General features: G+C 41.8%; 1 protein-coding gene across 1 annotated transcript in view; it reads left to right on the plus strand.

Moving 5' to 3' along the window:
• PCDH15 (protocadherin related 15) overlaps nt 1-19,258 on the plus strand; it is a 2,579,312-nt gene that overhangs the window by 55,488 nt on the left and 2,504,566 nt on the right. The gene's annotated exons all lie outside the window — the stretch shown is intronic.

Raw genomic sequence — 19,258 nt, forward strand, 5'->3', positions numbered from 1 at the left:
GAAATCTAGAAGTCCAGATCGATGAGAAGCTCTCAATGGAAGCTCATGTCAATAAAATGGAGCTGTCTGCCATGGTTTACGAGAAATCTGAGAAAAATTGTCCCTCCACTTCCACAGCCAGGTAGAAAACTGGTAGTGCATTGTGCAGTATTAAGCAGAATCGATTAGTGTAACTGTCTTCTGCTAGAAGCTTCAGACTACCTGCTTAAAAGACTCTACAGGATACAGGTGATGACTGCTAACTTAGCATTGAATAAATCATGATTTTATTCTGCATCAGGTACCTTAAAAGAGCTCCACTGGTTACCTGTTAAGGAAAGATGAATCTCTACGGCCATGTGTATAGTTCACAAAGCCTCAAATCGACCTGGACTTAGGCCATAACAAAATGAATTCTGCCACTATAGAACTCTTAGGTCGCTAAGATCGTCATCAGCAAATCTTGTCTGTGTGCCTAGGTTTAAAAACTCAAGACTTGGTAGGAGATCTTTGGAATTCAAAACAGCACAATTTTGGAACAAGTTGACGAAGTCCCTGGGAACTATTGGAAGTTTGTGGACTAGGAACTTACAGCTAGGCTGTCACTAGTAATTATAATTAAACCTAATTACCATATAACTTATAATCAGAGCATTGGCCCTGGGTCTAGTAAGCAGACTCTAGGGCACAGGCAGAGTCAGTTAGCAGCAGTATCAATAACAAAATGGGGGTAATCAGGGCAAAAAGGACGACTTTCTCACAGCAAGTGACACAGGAAACACAGGAGCAGCGCATTCAGGTGAGCATTAAAGTGGTAGCTCTTGGTGCTGCCGCGGCCAGGGGGCATGGTATTGACCCCCTGACAACAACAAAAAGCTGCAGTAGCTTTTTCTCACACTCATCTCACAAGCACCCTGGCAACAGGCTACCATCATTCACTCTGCAGGGACCTCATTTGCATGCACCTCAGTAGGAGCTTGAGGGAACTTCAGTCTCAGATCAGTTTCTGGCAAAGGCACTGAAGAGTGTGCCACCCTAGTAAAAATCATCCTTCTGGCATCCAGTTCCGGACAATCCACCGGCACTGCATCACAGGAGGGCAAAATAAGGATCCTGTGCACTTCTCTAGTCTCCCCCATCATAGCGCCTCCCTCTCAATATCTGTCAATTAAGTCAATTCTCTTTTCCATTTTCCCAAATCAAGTTCAGTTGCAGATTTCCAGCTCTTCATCATTTGATGCCTAGCAAGTAGCAGTGCTAAGTCCACAAACCTGTCCGTCCCCTTCCAGGCCACACTTTGTGTATACAAACTCAGCAAACACAGCTGCGGCAAGAAAACAAATTGCCGGATGGTAGCCCGACACACAACTTTCCAGGCTATGAACTACATAGACTTGATAGTGTGGGCAAAATAGGAGGAGGATTAGCCATCATTGTGAAGGTGGAATACAAGTGTATTACGGAACAATTTATTTTGGAGGATTGTGAATGTCTCCAACTTACAATACATTTGTCCCCTACCTTTACGCTTTCGGGCCTACTAATCTATCTACCACCAGGCCCCCTTGGGATGTTTTTAGAAGAAGTATCCAATGCAATGGCTAGTTTGCTTCTCAAAAAATCCCATATCATAATACAAGGAGACCTGAATCGTCACATAGAGGATGCAAGTAACCCAAGTACGAAGAGATTATTATCAGATCTAGAAAGTCTACAAGTGGCTCCATTGGTAGAAAAAGCGACACATATTAAAGACCACATCTTGGATGTGGTAACCTGCAATGTCCCCGATCTAACGATCGCCTCCCCTGTTCCAGTACGTTGGTCAGACCACTATTTTCTATTTTAAAGGGTGCAAAAGACAGGGAACGAACATAGAAGCACTATACGGAAGAATGAGGTATGGAAAACATGCTGGGATAAGATTCACCCAGACAATTGGGGGGATATTCTGACAGAGACAGCAAATCCACAATTAGAAATACCAGGGTCAGTTGAAGAAGCCTACCCACAATGGGAATCCTGGATCACACACTCATTGGATACTGTAGCACCTAAGACCATTCACATACATAGAACTAGACCTAGAGCTGAAGGATGGTTTAACTCTCAATTATTGGAACAAAAAAAGGAGTGTAAAAAGATCGCAAGATTGGAGAAAGTGTTATGATCCCAAGCTCAAAAAAAAATATAAAGTGGCCATCAGGAAGTACCATGATAACATCAAATTGAGCCAAGCCAAATTTCTTGAGGAGAAAATTAGGGGGGCACAGAACTCAAGAGGACTTTTTTCAATAATTAAAACCCTGAATAATTCACTTACCGACAGTAGTCCATCTGAATCATCAGAGGGAAGGTGTAACACCCTATTTTCATACTTCCTCTCGAAGGTGACGGATATTTACAGTGGCTTTAGAACAGATATACACCACCTAACAGAGAAACTTCATTTCTGGATGGACGCTCATTCCCAAGTACAAGAAAATAATACCTGCTCCAAAACTATGTCACTCAAGTGTGGAGTTCCTCAGGGCTCATCCCTGAGTCCAACACTTTTTAATGTGTATGTGGAGCCACTCGCCAAAATTTGACTGGAATTTGCTATCTCCATGACCTCGTATGCTGACGATACGCAGCTGATCATCTCCCTGAAACTGCAGGGATGGTGAGTGACTGTCTTCATGTCTGATTAAAGTGAAGGAATGGATGACGGCAAGCTGCCTAAAGTTAAACGGTGAAAAAACGGAGTTGCTACTTATCGGAAATAAGGCAATACCTAGACCGATAATAAACTGGCCTGCATGTTTGGGTAAACCACCTACCCCAGCAGATACAGTGAAAAATTTGGGATTCTGGCTAGACTTCACAAGCCAATAAAACTACATCAACTTGCTTTGGGCTTCTTAGAAGTCTACGGAAAATTCTTGACAGAATACCCACTCAACTAAGGAAGACAGTGATCCACTCGCTGGTTACTTCGCGACTGGATTACGGAAATTCACTCTTCCTAGGGGCACCCAAATATGTCATCCAGAAGCTGCAGATAGCCCAAAATGCAGCCGCAAGATTATTGTGTAACATCCCGGTACGGGAATCAGTGAAAATGCATCTGAAAAAACTTCACTGACTCCCAGTATAGGACAGAATAAAGTCCAAGACCTTGGTCATTACCCATAGAGCACAACATAAAAAAGGCCCACAAAAAATAAGAAAGCTGATCTTGCCCTACATCCCAAAGAGACAGCTGTGCTCTAGCGCAGAAGAGAGGCTAGTTCAAAACCAAGCTCTGTAGATAAAAATGGGGAGGAAGTTCTTTCTTCCACTTGGCCCCTAAATTGTGGAACCCCCTACCATTGGAACTGAGGCGAATAGAGGGGGAGCCACAATTCCGCAAAAAAATTTAAAACATGGCTGTTCACGCAATATCTGTAGGGTTCTACCTGCCCAACTTTAGTATCTAATTGCAAGCGCTGGGAAGCCTAAGGGCAGCCATGCGCTCTATAAATCCTTCATTCATTCATTCATTCATTATGGTGGTCTAGTAAGGGGCCGGAACTAGACAAGTCCACACCATATCGAAGAACCATGCCTCAATAGCATAGCAATGGGGACACTCTGACAAAGCACCAGGAAACATACCCCAAAGTTCCTCAGGAATGAGATAGGCCTGGTGCAAGAACTAAAACTGATTGAGCTTAAAACTAGCATTTTGGAACACCCTAAGGGTAAAAACCAGTTTTTTTATCCACGAATAGTCACTGTGCATGGTCCCAGATAAGCGCTCCACCAGAGGCGCATCTGTGACAGGTCCATCTGGGACCCCTTTTTAAAAGGCACAAAAAAGGATGGGGACGCCCTCGTTGTCCACATGATAAGGAATAGCTAACCAAGGCACTCATGTTCCAGGGCCTCAGCGGCACCCGCCCTCCTACAGGCATGGATCCCGCCTGTCAATGCTCCATGCTGTGGGAACTGTCCCACCAGAATATCATATGTTGCCCTTAAATCTAGAAAAGAGCTAAGTTCGCCCCCCTCAAATAGGTCACCCAACATAGTGAGTTCCACCTCGGGCCAGGCACTGAGACCAACCCAATCTCCTGGATGCCGCCAGTAGTGAGTCATCAATAAGGAGAGCTTGCAAGTGTAAGAGGCTCTTGTAAAAATTATTTTCAGAGTCCTTTCCCCCTAATACTATGCTGTGTGAACCAAGAAATACTCACCACAAACTGTCAAAACAGGATTCCCAGTCAGGCTTAACTTAACTTAAGGAGACAGGAATGTGTAAAGCATTTTATATAAACAAAACATTAAATAAGTAAAACACGCAATACAGTAAAATTCCAACACTAATTTATGGAAACAAGGGATATTTATACAAGAACTCCCAAATACCAAAAATCTAATGTAGGGAACCAGAGATATGATTTTTTTTAAAGATTATATTAAAAAGTGTGCATTCAAGCACCAAAACAGCTTCAAGTGCCACTCGTAATTATCACGTTCGCTGGACTGGGACAAAGTTACATTTTTAGATCTGTTGACAGGCTTTTAAGAGCTTACTTGGGCTTCTCAAATCCTGAGTTTGAGTCAATGATGGTGGCCTTCTGCAGCTCGGTGGCTCGGGCTAATGACCTGCGTCAGATTCCTCAGTGTCGACGGTGAGGAGGGTCTCAAAGAGGTTCTTGACGACTTCCCGTTCATTGTCAATTGGGGCTCTGCCTGGAGCTTTTCTGAAAAAGCTTATAGAAAGTTTTTTCCCCACAGATCTTCCTTGTGGTGGGTTCATTGGATCAATTTAAGGGTCGAATGGCTCTGAGATTGGGGACTAGGACTCGATTTCCCACAATGTATCTGCACAGTCCAGGAAAAACCCAGTTGCAGCTGGTCTGCTGGGGTAATCCTCTCTTTGGCTTAGCAGGTGATTTCTTCCAGCTCTATTGTACCTGTTCCTTATCAGGGAGTTTACTACTTATCATTTATATTAGGCACAGCCCTTTCTTTGTGGAGCCCTGAAAGTGCAGCTGGTGCAGTCCTTATGAGTGCAAGCATTCTGTAGTACAGTCCAAGGGCCAAGCAGGGCAGTTCTTCTTCTTCCGATGTTCCAGACAGTGTTCTAAGGAGCTCCTGCAGTCCTCCCATATTTATCCCACCTTCTGGGATAGGAATAAAGTTACCTCCATCTGCTATGACCACTTGCAGTGAAATGTGGCATATTTTCTACCCAGAATTAACTGTTCTCCAAAAATCAAAATGGAAACCATCTCTCCTTGGCTGTGTAACCCAACCCAAAGTTGTGGCAAACATCTGACTACACCTAGCCTCTCACCTAATCGAATAAGGAGGGGCCCCCATATGGCTGGGGATAAAGGAAGTGGGGGCTGTTCTCCTGTTTTTGAAGTCTAGCCTATCTCCCCAACCCTCTTCCTCTCCCTGGTTTCTCCAGGAAGCAAATTTCCTCCCACCAAATGGTTGCATTATTTCAGCCCCAGGCATCCTCCTATCTACCCAGGGGGCAGCTCAACCCAGGCTGGCAAAGGCTGGCCCATCAGAATAGGATGCTACAGGCCTGCTTTAGGCAACTTCAGGACACCAAGTTCTAAAACTACTTTCCTGTAATAGCTATATTAAATCTAACCTCTGCAAATTGTTGGATTTAATGTGACCATTAATTTGATTCTTTGAATGGTATTGCTATATAGCTGCAAAACAAAGACAAACTTTGTATACCCATGGGGCACCTAGGGCAGGCCATAAGGGTGAATTATAAGTAATAAAAAGGTAGTGTTGGACTTTGGAAGTACTTTTAATTCCAAAGTCGAATTTAAACATAGTTTTATTTTCAACACAGCCTGCAAGGCAGGGCTGGCTTTAAAATTACACTAGACAACACAGCAGTGCAAGCCTGGCGGAGATTAGCTTAAACATTTCATTCATCCCTTTATGAGCTGGTTATGAAGGCTTGTCAGCCACATATGTTAGCTTAACAGTATCTTTTATTAACAAAAGGAAAATGTATTACCTTTGACACCTTTAATGTGGTGAATTTGACATCCGCTATCCCTTGCATTTTTGGTTGATCAAAAGTGTAGTTATTATGACTATAAAGAATACAATATTACATTCTTTCCACACACAAATGCATAGGATTATAGCAAAGGCAATCAGAAGTTATTTGAACTATTTCATGCCTCCTTTACACAAATTACAATATCAGCTTAATAATAGAAAATAAATCACTGCAACACAGTTGTGGTTAATGTTTTGAGCTCTTATTCCAGTGGATCACCTATTATAAAGTTCTCTACAGTTGGAAATGAAGCATATTTATTTCTATGGAATGGATTTATTGAGGTTAGTGTGAGAAAAGTGGATTATTAGTTGGGGTGGGTTTAACACTTCACCAATCAATAATGTCACCATTCTTTTTCTGGTGCAGTTAGGTTACTTTAAATTAAATCATAACTCAGTCCTGGGGCACAGAGCAGTCAGGCTTATCTTAAAGGAAAACAAGTATTTATCCACACCAAAACAGTTAATAAGAAGAAATGCAACACAGCAAAAGCTCCACTCAAATGTTTAAAAATAGCATGTAATCTTATATTGAAATAGAATGAATGAATGAACAAATTAGCAATTTATATAGCACAAACAAATTCCCTAAGGTGTCAAGTTACTAAAGCAATTACAGCTATCTGGTGGGAGCAGAATATGAAAGAATCAAGTAAAAACCTGCCTTCAAGGCCACGCGAAATGAAAGAAGTAATTCTAAGCCAGATATAGATAACGGAAGAGTGTTTCAAAGCTTGGCCGCTGAGACCGAGAAAGCCCTTCCTCCCCATCGTGCCTTCGGTATCTTGAAACAACCAGCTGATTTTTATTGGCTGATTGCAGATGTTTGATAGGGACATGCCGGTGGAAGATGTTCCTGATTCCCTCTGGTCCTGAATTGTGTAGTGCCATATGCACAATACACAAGGTTTCAAATACAATTATTTTTTGTGCTGGAAGCCAATGCAAATTCTTGATGGCAGCTGAGATTGAATGGTATTTAGGAATGTCTAGTACCAGTCGTGCGGTCGCATTCTGTACCAGCTGGAGTTTGTTGATGGAAGACCTGTTAGCTTCTAAAAGAAGGCCATTACCATAATCCAACATAGATAGAATTAGTGATACATCAGCCTGATTTCGTGCACTAAGAGAAAGAAATGAGAATATCTCTTTGAGCATACTCACGATCCAAAAGCAAGAGGATATAGTCATATTAACCTGGATGATGAAAGATAGACTTCTGTCAACTATGACACCAAGGTTTCTTGCAGATTCAACCAGAGTGGGACATGAGCCCAATGTTTCTGACCACCATAAGTGGCTCCATTCAGGGTGATGATTACCAAACATCAAAACCTCCGTCTTGTCACCGTTTAACTGAAAGTAGTTGTCTCTCATCCAGAGAGCCACCGTCTTCATGCAGTTATTGAAATTGGTGGCTGAGACTTCAAAGTCTTGTGTGATAGACATAATTAGATATGTGTCATCGGCATAGGATATTACCTCCAGCCAAAAGTTCTAACCAGTTTTGCCAGTGGGAAAACATATATATTAAACCGGGTGGGGCTCAAAGAGGACCCCAAAGGGACTCCAGAGCTGTTTAGAATTAAATCTAAATTAAATCGATCCATTTGTACCTTTTGAGACCTGTCAGTCAGGAAGTAGGCCAGAAGCTTCAATGCACAACCTGAGACCCCTATTTGTTGCAGCCGACTGTTCAACTTGTTTGGGGAGATGCTATCAAAGGCTGAAGACAAATCCAATAAGACAAACTGAACTGTTTGCCCAGCATCAACCTGAATGCGTATATTAATAACCCTTTGAATGCAGACGGAATTCCTCTGCGATGCGGGAAAATTTGATGCATGTGCAGATCGGACGGCTCCCGGCCATCCGACGCCCCCGCCCACCATGATGTCGGCTGGCCGGGGGCCGTCCGACGCATCCAAAGGGTTAACTGCAGTTATTAAAGTTGTTTCTGCTCCATGGCAAGTTCTGAATCCATACTGGGTAGGATCCAGCAGATGATGTTGCTCCAAATATGCAGTAAGTTGTGAATTGAGATGTTTTTCCATAGTCTTGGCAGGTACCGGCAGTAAGGAAAATGAGTGATCATTTTTAAACTCTGTTGGATCAAGATTGTTTTTTTAAATTAGAGGCCTGATGAGCGCAGTTTTTTCCAAACAAGTGGATAGCATCCTAAATTAATGGCTACGTTCAGAGTCTCTGTTAGATGGCAACAACAATCTCCCTGCCTAACCTCATCAACTTTGGGGAGTACGCCTCTAGAGGGGAGCCAGATTTAACCCCTTCCAGAAGATAGTTGGCCTGTTCATTCAAAAGGGTAAGAAAGGCCGTAAGGCAGTGGTCGCTTCCCAGAGGCTAGGGGGGCTAATAGCTAAAGGTTCAGTATTTTGGTCCTTTTAGGGGGCCATGGTATTACTCTTCTCCAAGACAGAGTACATTTTAGCGATTTTAGAGTTAAACTAATCAGCCATACCATCACTAAAGGCCTGTGTGCTCTCATGATGGCCCGAGGAGGAGGAGATTGAAAAATTGTCTCTCAGTCTGAAGAGATCTCTAGAGGACCTAAGGTAGAATGTCATCTGAGAATAAAAGGCATTTTTTTCCGCTCTAATGGCTAATTTATATTCTGCCAGGCAAACCCTATACTTTGTGTTTTTTCCAATATGTCATACTGTTTATGCCAGATGCCTTCTTGATGAGGACAGGATTGCTTAAGTAGCTTGAGTTTTTCTGAGATCCAGGGGGCGGTGTTTTTTTCTACCCACATACATTTCTTTGAGAGGGTCCAGCAAGTCAACTGCTGCACCTAACCAGTTGGAATATTCTATAGCCGCCTGATTGGGGTCACTAAATTCTGTTCATTGGTTTTGTTTTAGGGCCTGAGAGAAGGTCTCCTTATTGATGTTTTTAAAATTTCTTCTGAGCATTTTATTCTTTTCATTATTGTCAACTTTATTAGTAATCGGAAGCATCAGGGAAAAAGGCATAGCATGATGATCTCACCAGGACAAAGGGAGGGATTTCCCTACCTTAATTCGCTGATCATTGGTAAAAATGCAATCCAAAATGTGTCCAGCACAATGGATGGGGGTATTTACTAATTACAAATCACCGCAACTACACATACCCTCTTTGAATGTTTGTGAAACCTTGCAGGAGACATTATCAACATGATAATTAAAATCTCCCATTAAGCTAAAAAAAAATTCCGAGATACAGCTCTATAAGTTCAGTGAACTCTGTGATAAAAGTGGTTCTGGGTCCTGGCAGCCGATAAGTTAAAGTTCCTGCACAAGACTCTGTTGAGGACATTTTAATAGTGAAGTCTAATGCTTCGCAGATACCCGAGGCTTTTGACAGGGCTTTTAAATGACAGTAAAAAGAATCTTTATAAATGATTGCTAACCCACCTCCACTTGTCCCCAATCTCTCTAATCTTGCAAGCTTATAATTCTGTGGGACTGCTTCAACCAGGTCAGGTCTTGAGGATTCCTTGGCCCAGGTTTATGTGATAAATACCCAATCTGGCAGTTGTTGGGAGATGGATTCTGCAATTTCAATTTTGTTTTTAATTAGGGATCTGGCGTTAATCAGAAACCCTGTGAGGGTTGTCCCCAAATGGCTACGAGAGATAGAGGGGGTCAAAACATGAGGGTTTTCTACTTTAGAGTATGTAAATTGATGTTGGCAGCCCATTCAAGTGAACCTACCCTCCTTGGTGAGTGTTTTGAAATTCATGGGGAGCGTGCAATCTTTTTTCTCATTCCCTCACAGAGCAAGTAGTTGTTCTTTAGTATAACTGCAGGATTTTGAGAGGTTTAGGTGGTGAGTTCCAGGGTTTCTGGTGCTGGGTGTGGAACAGATGCAGATGGGCGCAGACGGACTGGGCGTCCAGGCCATTGGTGTAATTTATGAGGAGTGCACTAGGCTGCTTAACCCAGCTGGAAGTGCACTCCAAGAGGCAGGTGAGTTCCGCTTCCCTCTGCTAAAACTGCGAAGCTGCAGCAGACCAGGGAGGCGGAAACTCAAGTCTTAGCAATGGCAGCCTTCAGGGACACTACAAAACCCGCATGGCACAAAGGTACCTCAAATTTGCAAGATAAGTTTGTTTTAAAAACAGTCCCCAGTTAAGCGCTACACAACGCTACAAAAGTAAAACCAAATGCCACTCTGTTTACCTGCTCCCAACCCGGAGCTTCATTCACTGCAAGACCTGCCCATTGTGTATTTTATGAGGAGTGCACTAGGCTGCTAACCCAGCTAGAAGTGCACTCAGAGAGGCAGGTGAGTTCCACTTCCCTCAGCTTAAAAGGCAAAGCTGCGGTGGCCCGGGGAGGCTGAAACTCAAGTCCCAGCAATAGCTGCCTCCAGGGACACTACAAACCCCCCAAGGCGCAAAGTTACCTGAAATTTACAAGATACATTTGTTTTAAAAACAGTTCCCAGTTAAGCGCTACAAAAGTAAAACCATACGCCACTCCATGTACCTGCTCCCCATCCGCAGTTTCAATTAAATAGACACCAAAAGTACAAAAATCTGATGAAGGGAACCGGAGTTATGATTTTTGCAAAGCTGAGTCTCCTGCATACTTTCAACAGAACCATAGATGTAGCAAACATGATATCGCAAATCATATGTCCCTGATGTTACCATCAACGAAAGTGATGGTGGTAAGATCTGGGAAAGTGGATTAAAAAAATGTTAAAATGTTAAAAGATGACAGAAAAATGTTACAACAATAGTTAATTGTCAGGTGTCTGAAGTGCAAGGGGAGTATACAGTCAAAGTCACAACTCCTGATGAAATTTAAATGTTGTCCATCTAACTGTTACTCTGTCGTGGAACACTTGTCTCTAAGTTCCACTAGTGTAGAAAATCTTCCTACTCTTCACTTTTAAGGGAACTACTGATACAAGAAACTGCCTAATTGTGCTCCAAGTCTCATGCTCATGATATGGTAAAGGAATCCTAAGATGTTGCAACTTAAAAGTCCTTTGTCCCTTAAAATAATACCATTATTTAGTTGACTTAGACTAATCCATCTATTATTAATGACAGACTCTTATCAAACCACAAAAAGTAAGATCATTTTTCCAAATTACAGCTAACTTCATCCCATCCATGCTTTTTTGATTTCTTTGTCTCAGCTGTGGCTTCCAGTAGCTTCCCCTGTGAACTTTTCCAATCATCAACACTTCAAACTGTCTTCTTCAAAAGTTCCTTCCAAGTATGTTTATGTTGGACTTTTTAACACAATTGTTACTGATAGTGCCTCCACACCATTATAGACTTTTCAATATGTGTCAGGATACTCTTGGAAAAGCATACGTTTGGCTCCACCTTTTTATGTTATGGTTAGGGCTACATATATATTTACTTTGGCCTTATATACTCATGAGACACAATAATACAAATGAGATATGGTTCACCAAAGGTGTAGAAAGTGTATCTAATGTGTTTTCGACATATGTGTGTGCCTGTATATTAATATTTTTCTCTTTTAGACTCTTCTGGATTGCTGATATTAATCTTCTATATGTTTAGATTGTAAGGTGGTGTGCTAAAATGCATTTAATGCAGTGCATTCGCCAGGGATTAGTGAGAATGAACTACATGTATATCCATTGCTTTCTTTATAAATTGTGACAGTTTTTTTGGTTGCTTAATAATACATGTATTAGTATACTGTGCCACACATAAGAGTAGAGTATAACGATCGTTTGAGTCCTTTATTAGAGATATTATTTATTGGATTATATGTAGGTGGTAGAATTAATATGCATTTAAAGAAAACTCTTAAGTCAGCATGATTGTGGGCCTTAAGCATTAAATACTAATGTTTACGTTTTTTTCTGCATGTTTTCCCCTCTACAGCTGCAGTCCAAAGACATTCCTTAGCTAGTGAAAAGCACAGTGTAGTTCATAGATAGTGATGCGAGGAAGAACTGACAAGGTCAAATGATTTTAATGAAGAACAAAGGGAGTGCTACAAGTTGCTACTACTGGACAAAGAGAGGAATCTAAGGATGCTTGGGAAGCAGAGCTTGAAATATGGGAGTAGTGTGGAAGGTGCCAAGTTCCTTCTTGGGAAATGGAAAAGTACTGTGATATCAATGAGGTCATATTTATCCAATGTTCTTTGTGCATTTTAATTAGTAAACCCACCTTGAGTTTAGTCAGATTCCTTTCAGAATTGGAGAGGTACAGACAACTCTTGTCATCTCTAATTGTGTGGCTTCATTCTATACATGACGTCTTAACTATAGAATGTCTACATGAAGTTCTGAGCTCACACTTTCCTTGCTTCCTTTGATTCAATAGGCTTTCCCCTATCCTTCGTTTAGTGTAGGGTTTAGTAGATGCTGACATTTATTTCAATGTATGGGGAGAAGGATCAAAACCATTTGTCTAGTCGTCAAATCTTTTTCCTTTTTTGTTTGCATCGCAGCCACGAAAATTCGTATATGTTTTTTGCTGTTGAGTACATATATTGTACGCCATTTTGGTCTTCCTTTGATTATCTTGTACTTTTACAGTATGTTCCTGAGACTGATTTGTATTAGTCTGGCTTTTCGTTTTTAATAAACATTTTAACTTCAAGTTACTGAATCAGGCTTTTATTGTGTGGTTCTAACAATCACAATATATCATAAGATTTAAATTGTTATCAACCCTATTTTTTCTCAGGCTATTAAAAAGGTCTATCGACCAGAGTTGCATTGGAAGGAATGGCCCAGAGTGTTCTCACTCTTTGACTTCACTTTCTTTGGCATCTGCCCTGGCGCTGCATTTTGTGACAATCCCAAAATGAGGCAAGTTAGCTACATTTAACCCGTTTGTTGCACCCGTCGGCCAACAGCCATCGCGAGCACTACCTTGATAGTGCTGCACACGTCCGTTGGCCGATGCAGCCCCGCCCACTCATTAGAACGCCCCGCACAGCGGCAGAATTTACGTCGCGGTTAAGGGGTTAAATGAAATTCATGCATGTGATTGGTATAGTGCAAAAAGCTGTGATTCACTGCCAAACTGTGTCATATTATTTAAAATGCACTAATTGCTCGAATTGAAAACTCATTTTAATTATAACGTTTATTGCATCACAACAGGCAGTGTGATTATAAGTATTTATACATAGAATTGCAACTTGAGGACTACATACTGCAAAAAAAGTTAGGACTTTTTTTAAGTTGATAAAACAAATACATACCAATCTATGGCTGGTGTGATGAGAAACTACAGCATGTGTGTGATTGCTTACTTTAAGCAAACTAAGGCATCAAACTATATGTGACTCTCATCTAACAGTGTAAGAGAGTGATGTTTCCCCATAAGTTACATTTCAGTATGTTGTTTCTATAACAACACAAACACCAATAGTATTTAGTAAATTAGTTCTTTGCTACAAAGGTCGTCTTAGCATGCTTAGAAGGAAACAGTGACTGTGTGGGTTTAAAATTGCCATCAAATCTCCTCACAGGACACTATTTGGATGTTTTTAAATTTTTAGACAGAAATGGCAACAGTGTATGGCATATTAAAGAATAAAAATATATACCAATTAAAAGCTTGACATTGAATAGGAGTTCTACAACAGCCAACTCTGCTCTTTATGATCCAGCAATAGTTACTCAGTCCCAGAAGAGCCTGGAGAACATGAAGGAACACAATTTACAATTTTATATAGAATGCATGATACAGAAAATGCACGAAGAGCCAATTATGGCGTTGAAACAGGATTTACTCCCAGACCAATTAAATTCTGTGTGAAAAAGATTACCAAGGAGGACATGTATCTCCGGAGTATTGCCCAGTTACTGCCTTCAATCATACAAAGGCACCTGACAGCTATATTTTAATTTAATTTTAATTTTCAGAAACAGACAATGATATTGTTGTCAACAAAAAACCCGGATTAGAAAATCTGCTGTTATAAAATGTGAGACACTGGTGGGATTATGTTGCTTTTCCATGATTACCGACAATGTCATGCTACAATAATTGTGCTATGAACCAAAAGAACGTTGAATATCAGCGTTTTATAGCGCAGGAACAAAATGGAACTCAGTTTGAACCTTATTATGACCAGGAACGTGAGCTGGTATGACTCATGGAGTGATGCCTGAGAAAGATGAGGGGACTGGACGAAGGATGAGCCCAGACTTCAGCCCAGGGTCGAATGAAGTGGAAAGAAACTGGGGGGCATATTATCAGGAATGGCGATAAAACTATCGCCGCTTTTGCGGCAGTAAACTGCTGCTAAAACGGCTATAATGGGCTTGATATTATGTCTTTGTGAATCCCCATAGCAGCCCAGGTTCTGGTGTTAACCTGGGCTGCTATGGGAATTCACAAAGGCATATTATCAAGCCCATTATCGCAGTTTTAGCGGCCGTTTCCTGCCTCTAAAGCGGCGATAATTTTATTGCAGTTCTTGATAATATGCCCCCAGGTTTTTATCCGGACACTTACTGGTCAGAAGTTATGTTAATGCCTGTGTCATATGTTTTAAAAAGCGTTATTTGAAGATGTACCTTTAGAGTTGCAGAGAGCAACAGTGTGTGTCAGTTGTGTGTGTTAACATGTATTTGTGTGCATGTCAGTGGTGTGTGTGCGTGTGTGTGTGTGTGTGCATGCCTGTGGTGTTTAAAAAGTACACAGGATAATACAGAGTCACTCCTTCATTCTCTGGTTGATGATGTGTACATAAAAGAAAACAGTAACAGTTACACAAATACTTTAAAGTACACCTGCCTCCATGTAGAATGATATAAAGGTTTATTTAATATTACCATTATTCAGCTCCTTCTTGTTAATGGTCTGTTCATAAATACATGTTGTTATTAGTCCAGCTTCATAGCTTAATTATAATTGAGGCTTGTGAATGTCTCTACTCAAAACTAAGATTATCTGCTCTTCTGTGTATGTTGCACATACAACTCTAAAAGTCGAATATTATCCCATCTTCAAGCTCCTGTAAACATCAATTTCTGTGCCATAATTCAAAGATAGATCCATGAATATAGAGGCATAGAATCATTTTAAACTAACATATTAATAAAAAACGGACAAAATTACTTGCTGAGTGCAAATGTTTGGGAATATTGTCTGGTTGTCTTATCCGGGGTTATTAAAAAATATTCTAAGTAATACATCTTTGCATGCAATTCAATTAACTTCCCAAACCCATGCCGCATAAGCATATTGTCCTCTGATGATGGCAGCAGGAATGAAGAACGTCACAGCCTGAATGAAAGAGAGCTGCCAGAAGCTCAACTATGAGAAGACCGAGGTCCTCATCATGGGACCCTCCGCCTGGGACAAAAACTGGTGGCCCTCCACCCTCGGTAGTCCACCCACCCCTACAGAACACCGACGGAACCTCAGCATCATCCTTAACTCCTCCCTCACCATGACTCTCCAGATAAACTCAGTCGCCTCCACCAGTTTCAACTGCCTCCGTATCCTCCGCAAGACCTTCAAATGGATACCCCCCAACTGCAGAAGGACTGTCACCCACGCACTCATAACCAGCAGACTGGACTACGGTAACGCCCTCTATGCCGGAATCAACAAAACTCTTCTACACAAGCTCCAAACCATCCTGAACACCGCAGCCAGACTCGTCCTTGGGACCCCACGGCACAAACACATGACCCAACACCTACGAGACCTCCACTGGCTCCCCATCGAGAAGAGAGTAACCTTCAAACTTCTCACCCACCCCTACAAATCCCTCCACAACATTGGACCCAAATACCTCAATGAGAGAGTCTCCTTCCTTGTACCCAAAAGGAACCTCCACTCCACCGACCTCGCCCTGGTGGAGACCCCTCCATCCGCAGAAACAGAACTGGAGGAAGAACCTTCTCCTGCATCGCAGCCAAGACCTGGAATGAGCTCCCAGTTAACATCAGACGCTCTCTGTCCCTGCACACCTTCAGGAAGAACCTCAAGACTTGGCTCTTCGACTGAACCAGAGCTGCACCCCCCAGCACCTTGAGACCCTTACAGGTGAGTAGCGCGCTTTATAAACACCTAATTGATTGATTGATTGATAGTGGTTTTAGTGATTAAGATGGGCAGTCCTATTTGACTGTCAAAATAGGCCTCAATGTTTTCAATGGGTGGGATATGAGGTTGGGATCGGATAGGAAGATAATTTGAACTGGGAATTCATCATGTTTGGCTAAGAGAATGAGGGAAGATATCTGAATCCTTCTCTGAAGAGTTCATCAATTTGCGTACTGAATCCATAGTGAGATAGAGTCAAAATAGGATAGGAGAAGCTAAAGAAAGATATAATGTCCCAGTGGTAGCTTTAGCATTGAAAAAAGAGAGGGGTATTAGTGGAGTCTTCTTGTTTTGGAGTAGGTGTGAATTTGAAGCACTTCTTAACTTAGAAACACTTAATAGGACTGTATTGGACCAGGAGAATGAAGTGCCAGTGATACTAATCCAGACAGTATTGTGATTGATTGTCCAAGTCCGCTGAAGGTACCAAAGCAATGACAATTGGAAGGAGAAGATAATGATGGGCAGAGATTATAAAGTTTTGAGAGATGCAGGGGCATGTTTCCACTGTAAAGCATGTATTTACAATTTCACTTCTGATTCTAGTTTCTATAATCACTAGAGTCAAATGCAATTTTAAACCAAGGGATACCGACAAAGAATGATGTAAAATGCCTACAAACAAACTATTTACTTTGGTAACTTCAGAGCTATCTGTAAACAGGCGCAATGAGCTATTATGATATGATATGATAAAGGAATTTATGCAGCGCACATTCACCAACGGCTTCATGGCGCTTTGGACAAACAGAGGAGAAAACTGCCAGTTGATAACCTAGCCAAGCGATGACTAATCGAAGGCTTGAAAGAATATTGGGGCATATTACCAACGTTAAGCGATATTTAATCGCTAACGATGCTTAGCAACAAATTTTTTAACGCTAAGCATCGTCAGAAATTATCGCAGATAAACCTTGCTATTGTGGTAAATAAATAATTAATTACCGGTTCTATTTTTCAGGATACTCTATAAACAGGTAGCTCAATAAATAAGAGTCAGGATTCGAGGTATCTTGAGTCGTCAGGCTTTAATAGGCATAAAGGACAGGAACAGGACAGCCTGCACGGGAAGGAATGAAGGAAGGCAGCTGCCGGGGGCAGGATCTGGGAGCATAAGGGAATTGGCTAGCAACTTTAATATCGGTGCACAATATATATACTTAAACAAATACATTACATTCAATACAGTAGGCGTAGCAGTAGGCGTGACTCGTAGCAGTCGCGAAAGATAAGGGCAAAATGAAGTAACAAGAAGGCGTGTACAGGGCGTATACATAGACATGTGATGCAAACATAACAGAATATGTCATAAACGAGGCGGAAACATGGAGGGGGCTACCTGAGCAGCTGGGACCTCTAACCTAGTGGTGCGCGCAAATGGGCAATGACGTGTTACCAGGGAGAACTGGGGCTATGACTTCTGCGCTAGAAGAGGAGACTAAAGTCTGGAGTGTCAGAGCGACATGTACCCAGGCATATCTAGTATCTGGTGTTTAGAGTACATGTTGATAGAATCCAAAAGTTATCAGGGCAAAGACTAATAGACACTAAGACTGGTGCATGCATAATTCTACATGTATTGCGTGTGCGATGAATATTCTATGAATATTAATACAGTATTTCTCTTACATGGAGACATAAAGGCTAGACCATGACGGAAACTATTGATGCGATTCAGTAGCTTAGGAATGCAGAGAAGGAGGACTGAACTGATAACTAGAAACATAACATATTCTTGGCAGACTGGGAGGCAGAGCCAGGCCGGGCCGGGCACTGCGAGGCATGAAGTAAGCTAAGGGTCAGGGATGCAGGTGGGGGCTGTGTCGCTCCTCGGAGAGGGTTCAGGAGACAGGAGCTGAATCTGAGTCCGGGCCCTTTTGAGGCCTAGAAACGGGGACAATTCAATGAATTAACGTGCACACTGTGAAATGTGGCAACGTAGGTTTACATAGGCCTAATAGTCGTTGTTTTCACGAAGACTGGAAAATGGCATACTAGAGATGGACACAACTGTAATTGCGTCTTTAATCGATCAGAGGGGAATACATGCATATCAATCATGCACATATAACATAAGATGGGGAACACGTAGGCACATACAACATGGCAAAATTTACTTTTCCACATTCCCTCCTTGTGCCCTACGTTTCCATCAGGAAACATCAATATTCATGATACCATCTATCATTTCATATAGCATCATTTGCTCGTCTCGGACTGTCTTGGAACGGGATTTAGGACTAGGAATACAAGAGGTAGCACACATGCCGCAAATCGCAGGGCCACATTGTATACAGAGGCAGCAACTGAATATGATCATTACTGCAATACCTAGGAATGACAATACTTTCCATCCCCAGGCAGATATAATACTCCAGAGCCAACCGGACCATGTCCAGGTGCCTGGATTCTGGTGTAACTGATGGGCAATTTTATGAAGTCTGGTTATAGCTGAATAAACAGACGGCGTGTTATTAGGAATGAAAATGCAACAACTAGATCCGATGACTCTACATGCTCCTCCTCTATCGGCCAGTATGACGTCAAGAACGAGACGATTTTGGAGCACGACAAATCTCATAGCAGATTGCTCTTCGGTTAAGTTACCTAGAGCAGAAGTAGTCTCATTCACTACTGCTTCAAGGGTTCTGGTTAACCTACGTATTAACTTACTATTCTGGACAGGTCCTATAAAGAAGAAGAAACCTTTATTAAAATCTTGATACTGTTCTAGAGTAGTTTCAGTTTGATCGACAATTGGGGACTCGATCTCCCTTCTAGGTCTGACGTGTACTAGATGTGTGTTTCTGTGATAATCAGATGGGGCTAGAAAAACTGGTGGCAGTAGGAAGGCAATGTAACATGTTCCATCCCAATCGAGGGGCAGACGAACATATGCGGTCTGACCACAAACAAAATAAGAATGACGCGAAGCTTTGAAAATAGATTTCCCACTGTCACTATACTCGACAATAGTAGTGCAATCACTATGTCCTACATGTGCGGAACCATTCTTTCTGACACATAATTCGCCTTTGACTGGTAGTACTGAAATAGCAGGCAAATCTGGAGTAGTATCAGACTGAACATTTAGGACCATGAAATTCGAAGAATGATTACCTAAATCAT

Source organism: Lissotriton helveticus, chromosome 5_1 (assembly GCF_964261635.1).
Source record: "Lissotriton helveticus chromosome 5_1, aLisHel1.1, whole genome shotgun sequence".
Lineage (NCBI taxonomy): Eukaryota > Metazoa > Chordata > Amphibia > Caudata > Salamandridae > Lissotriton > Lissotriton helveticus.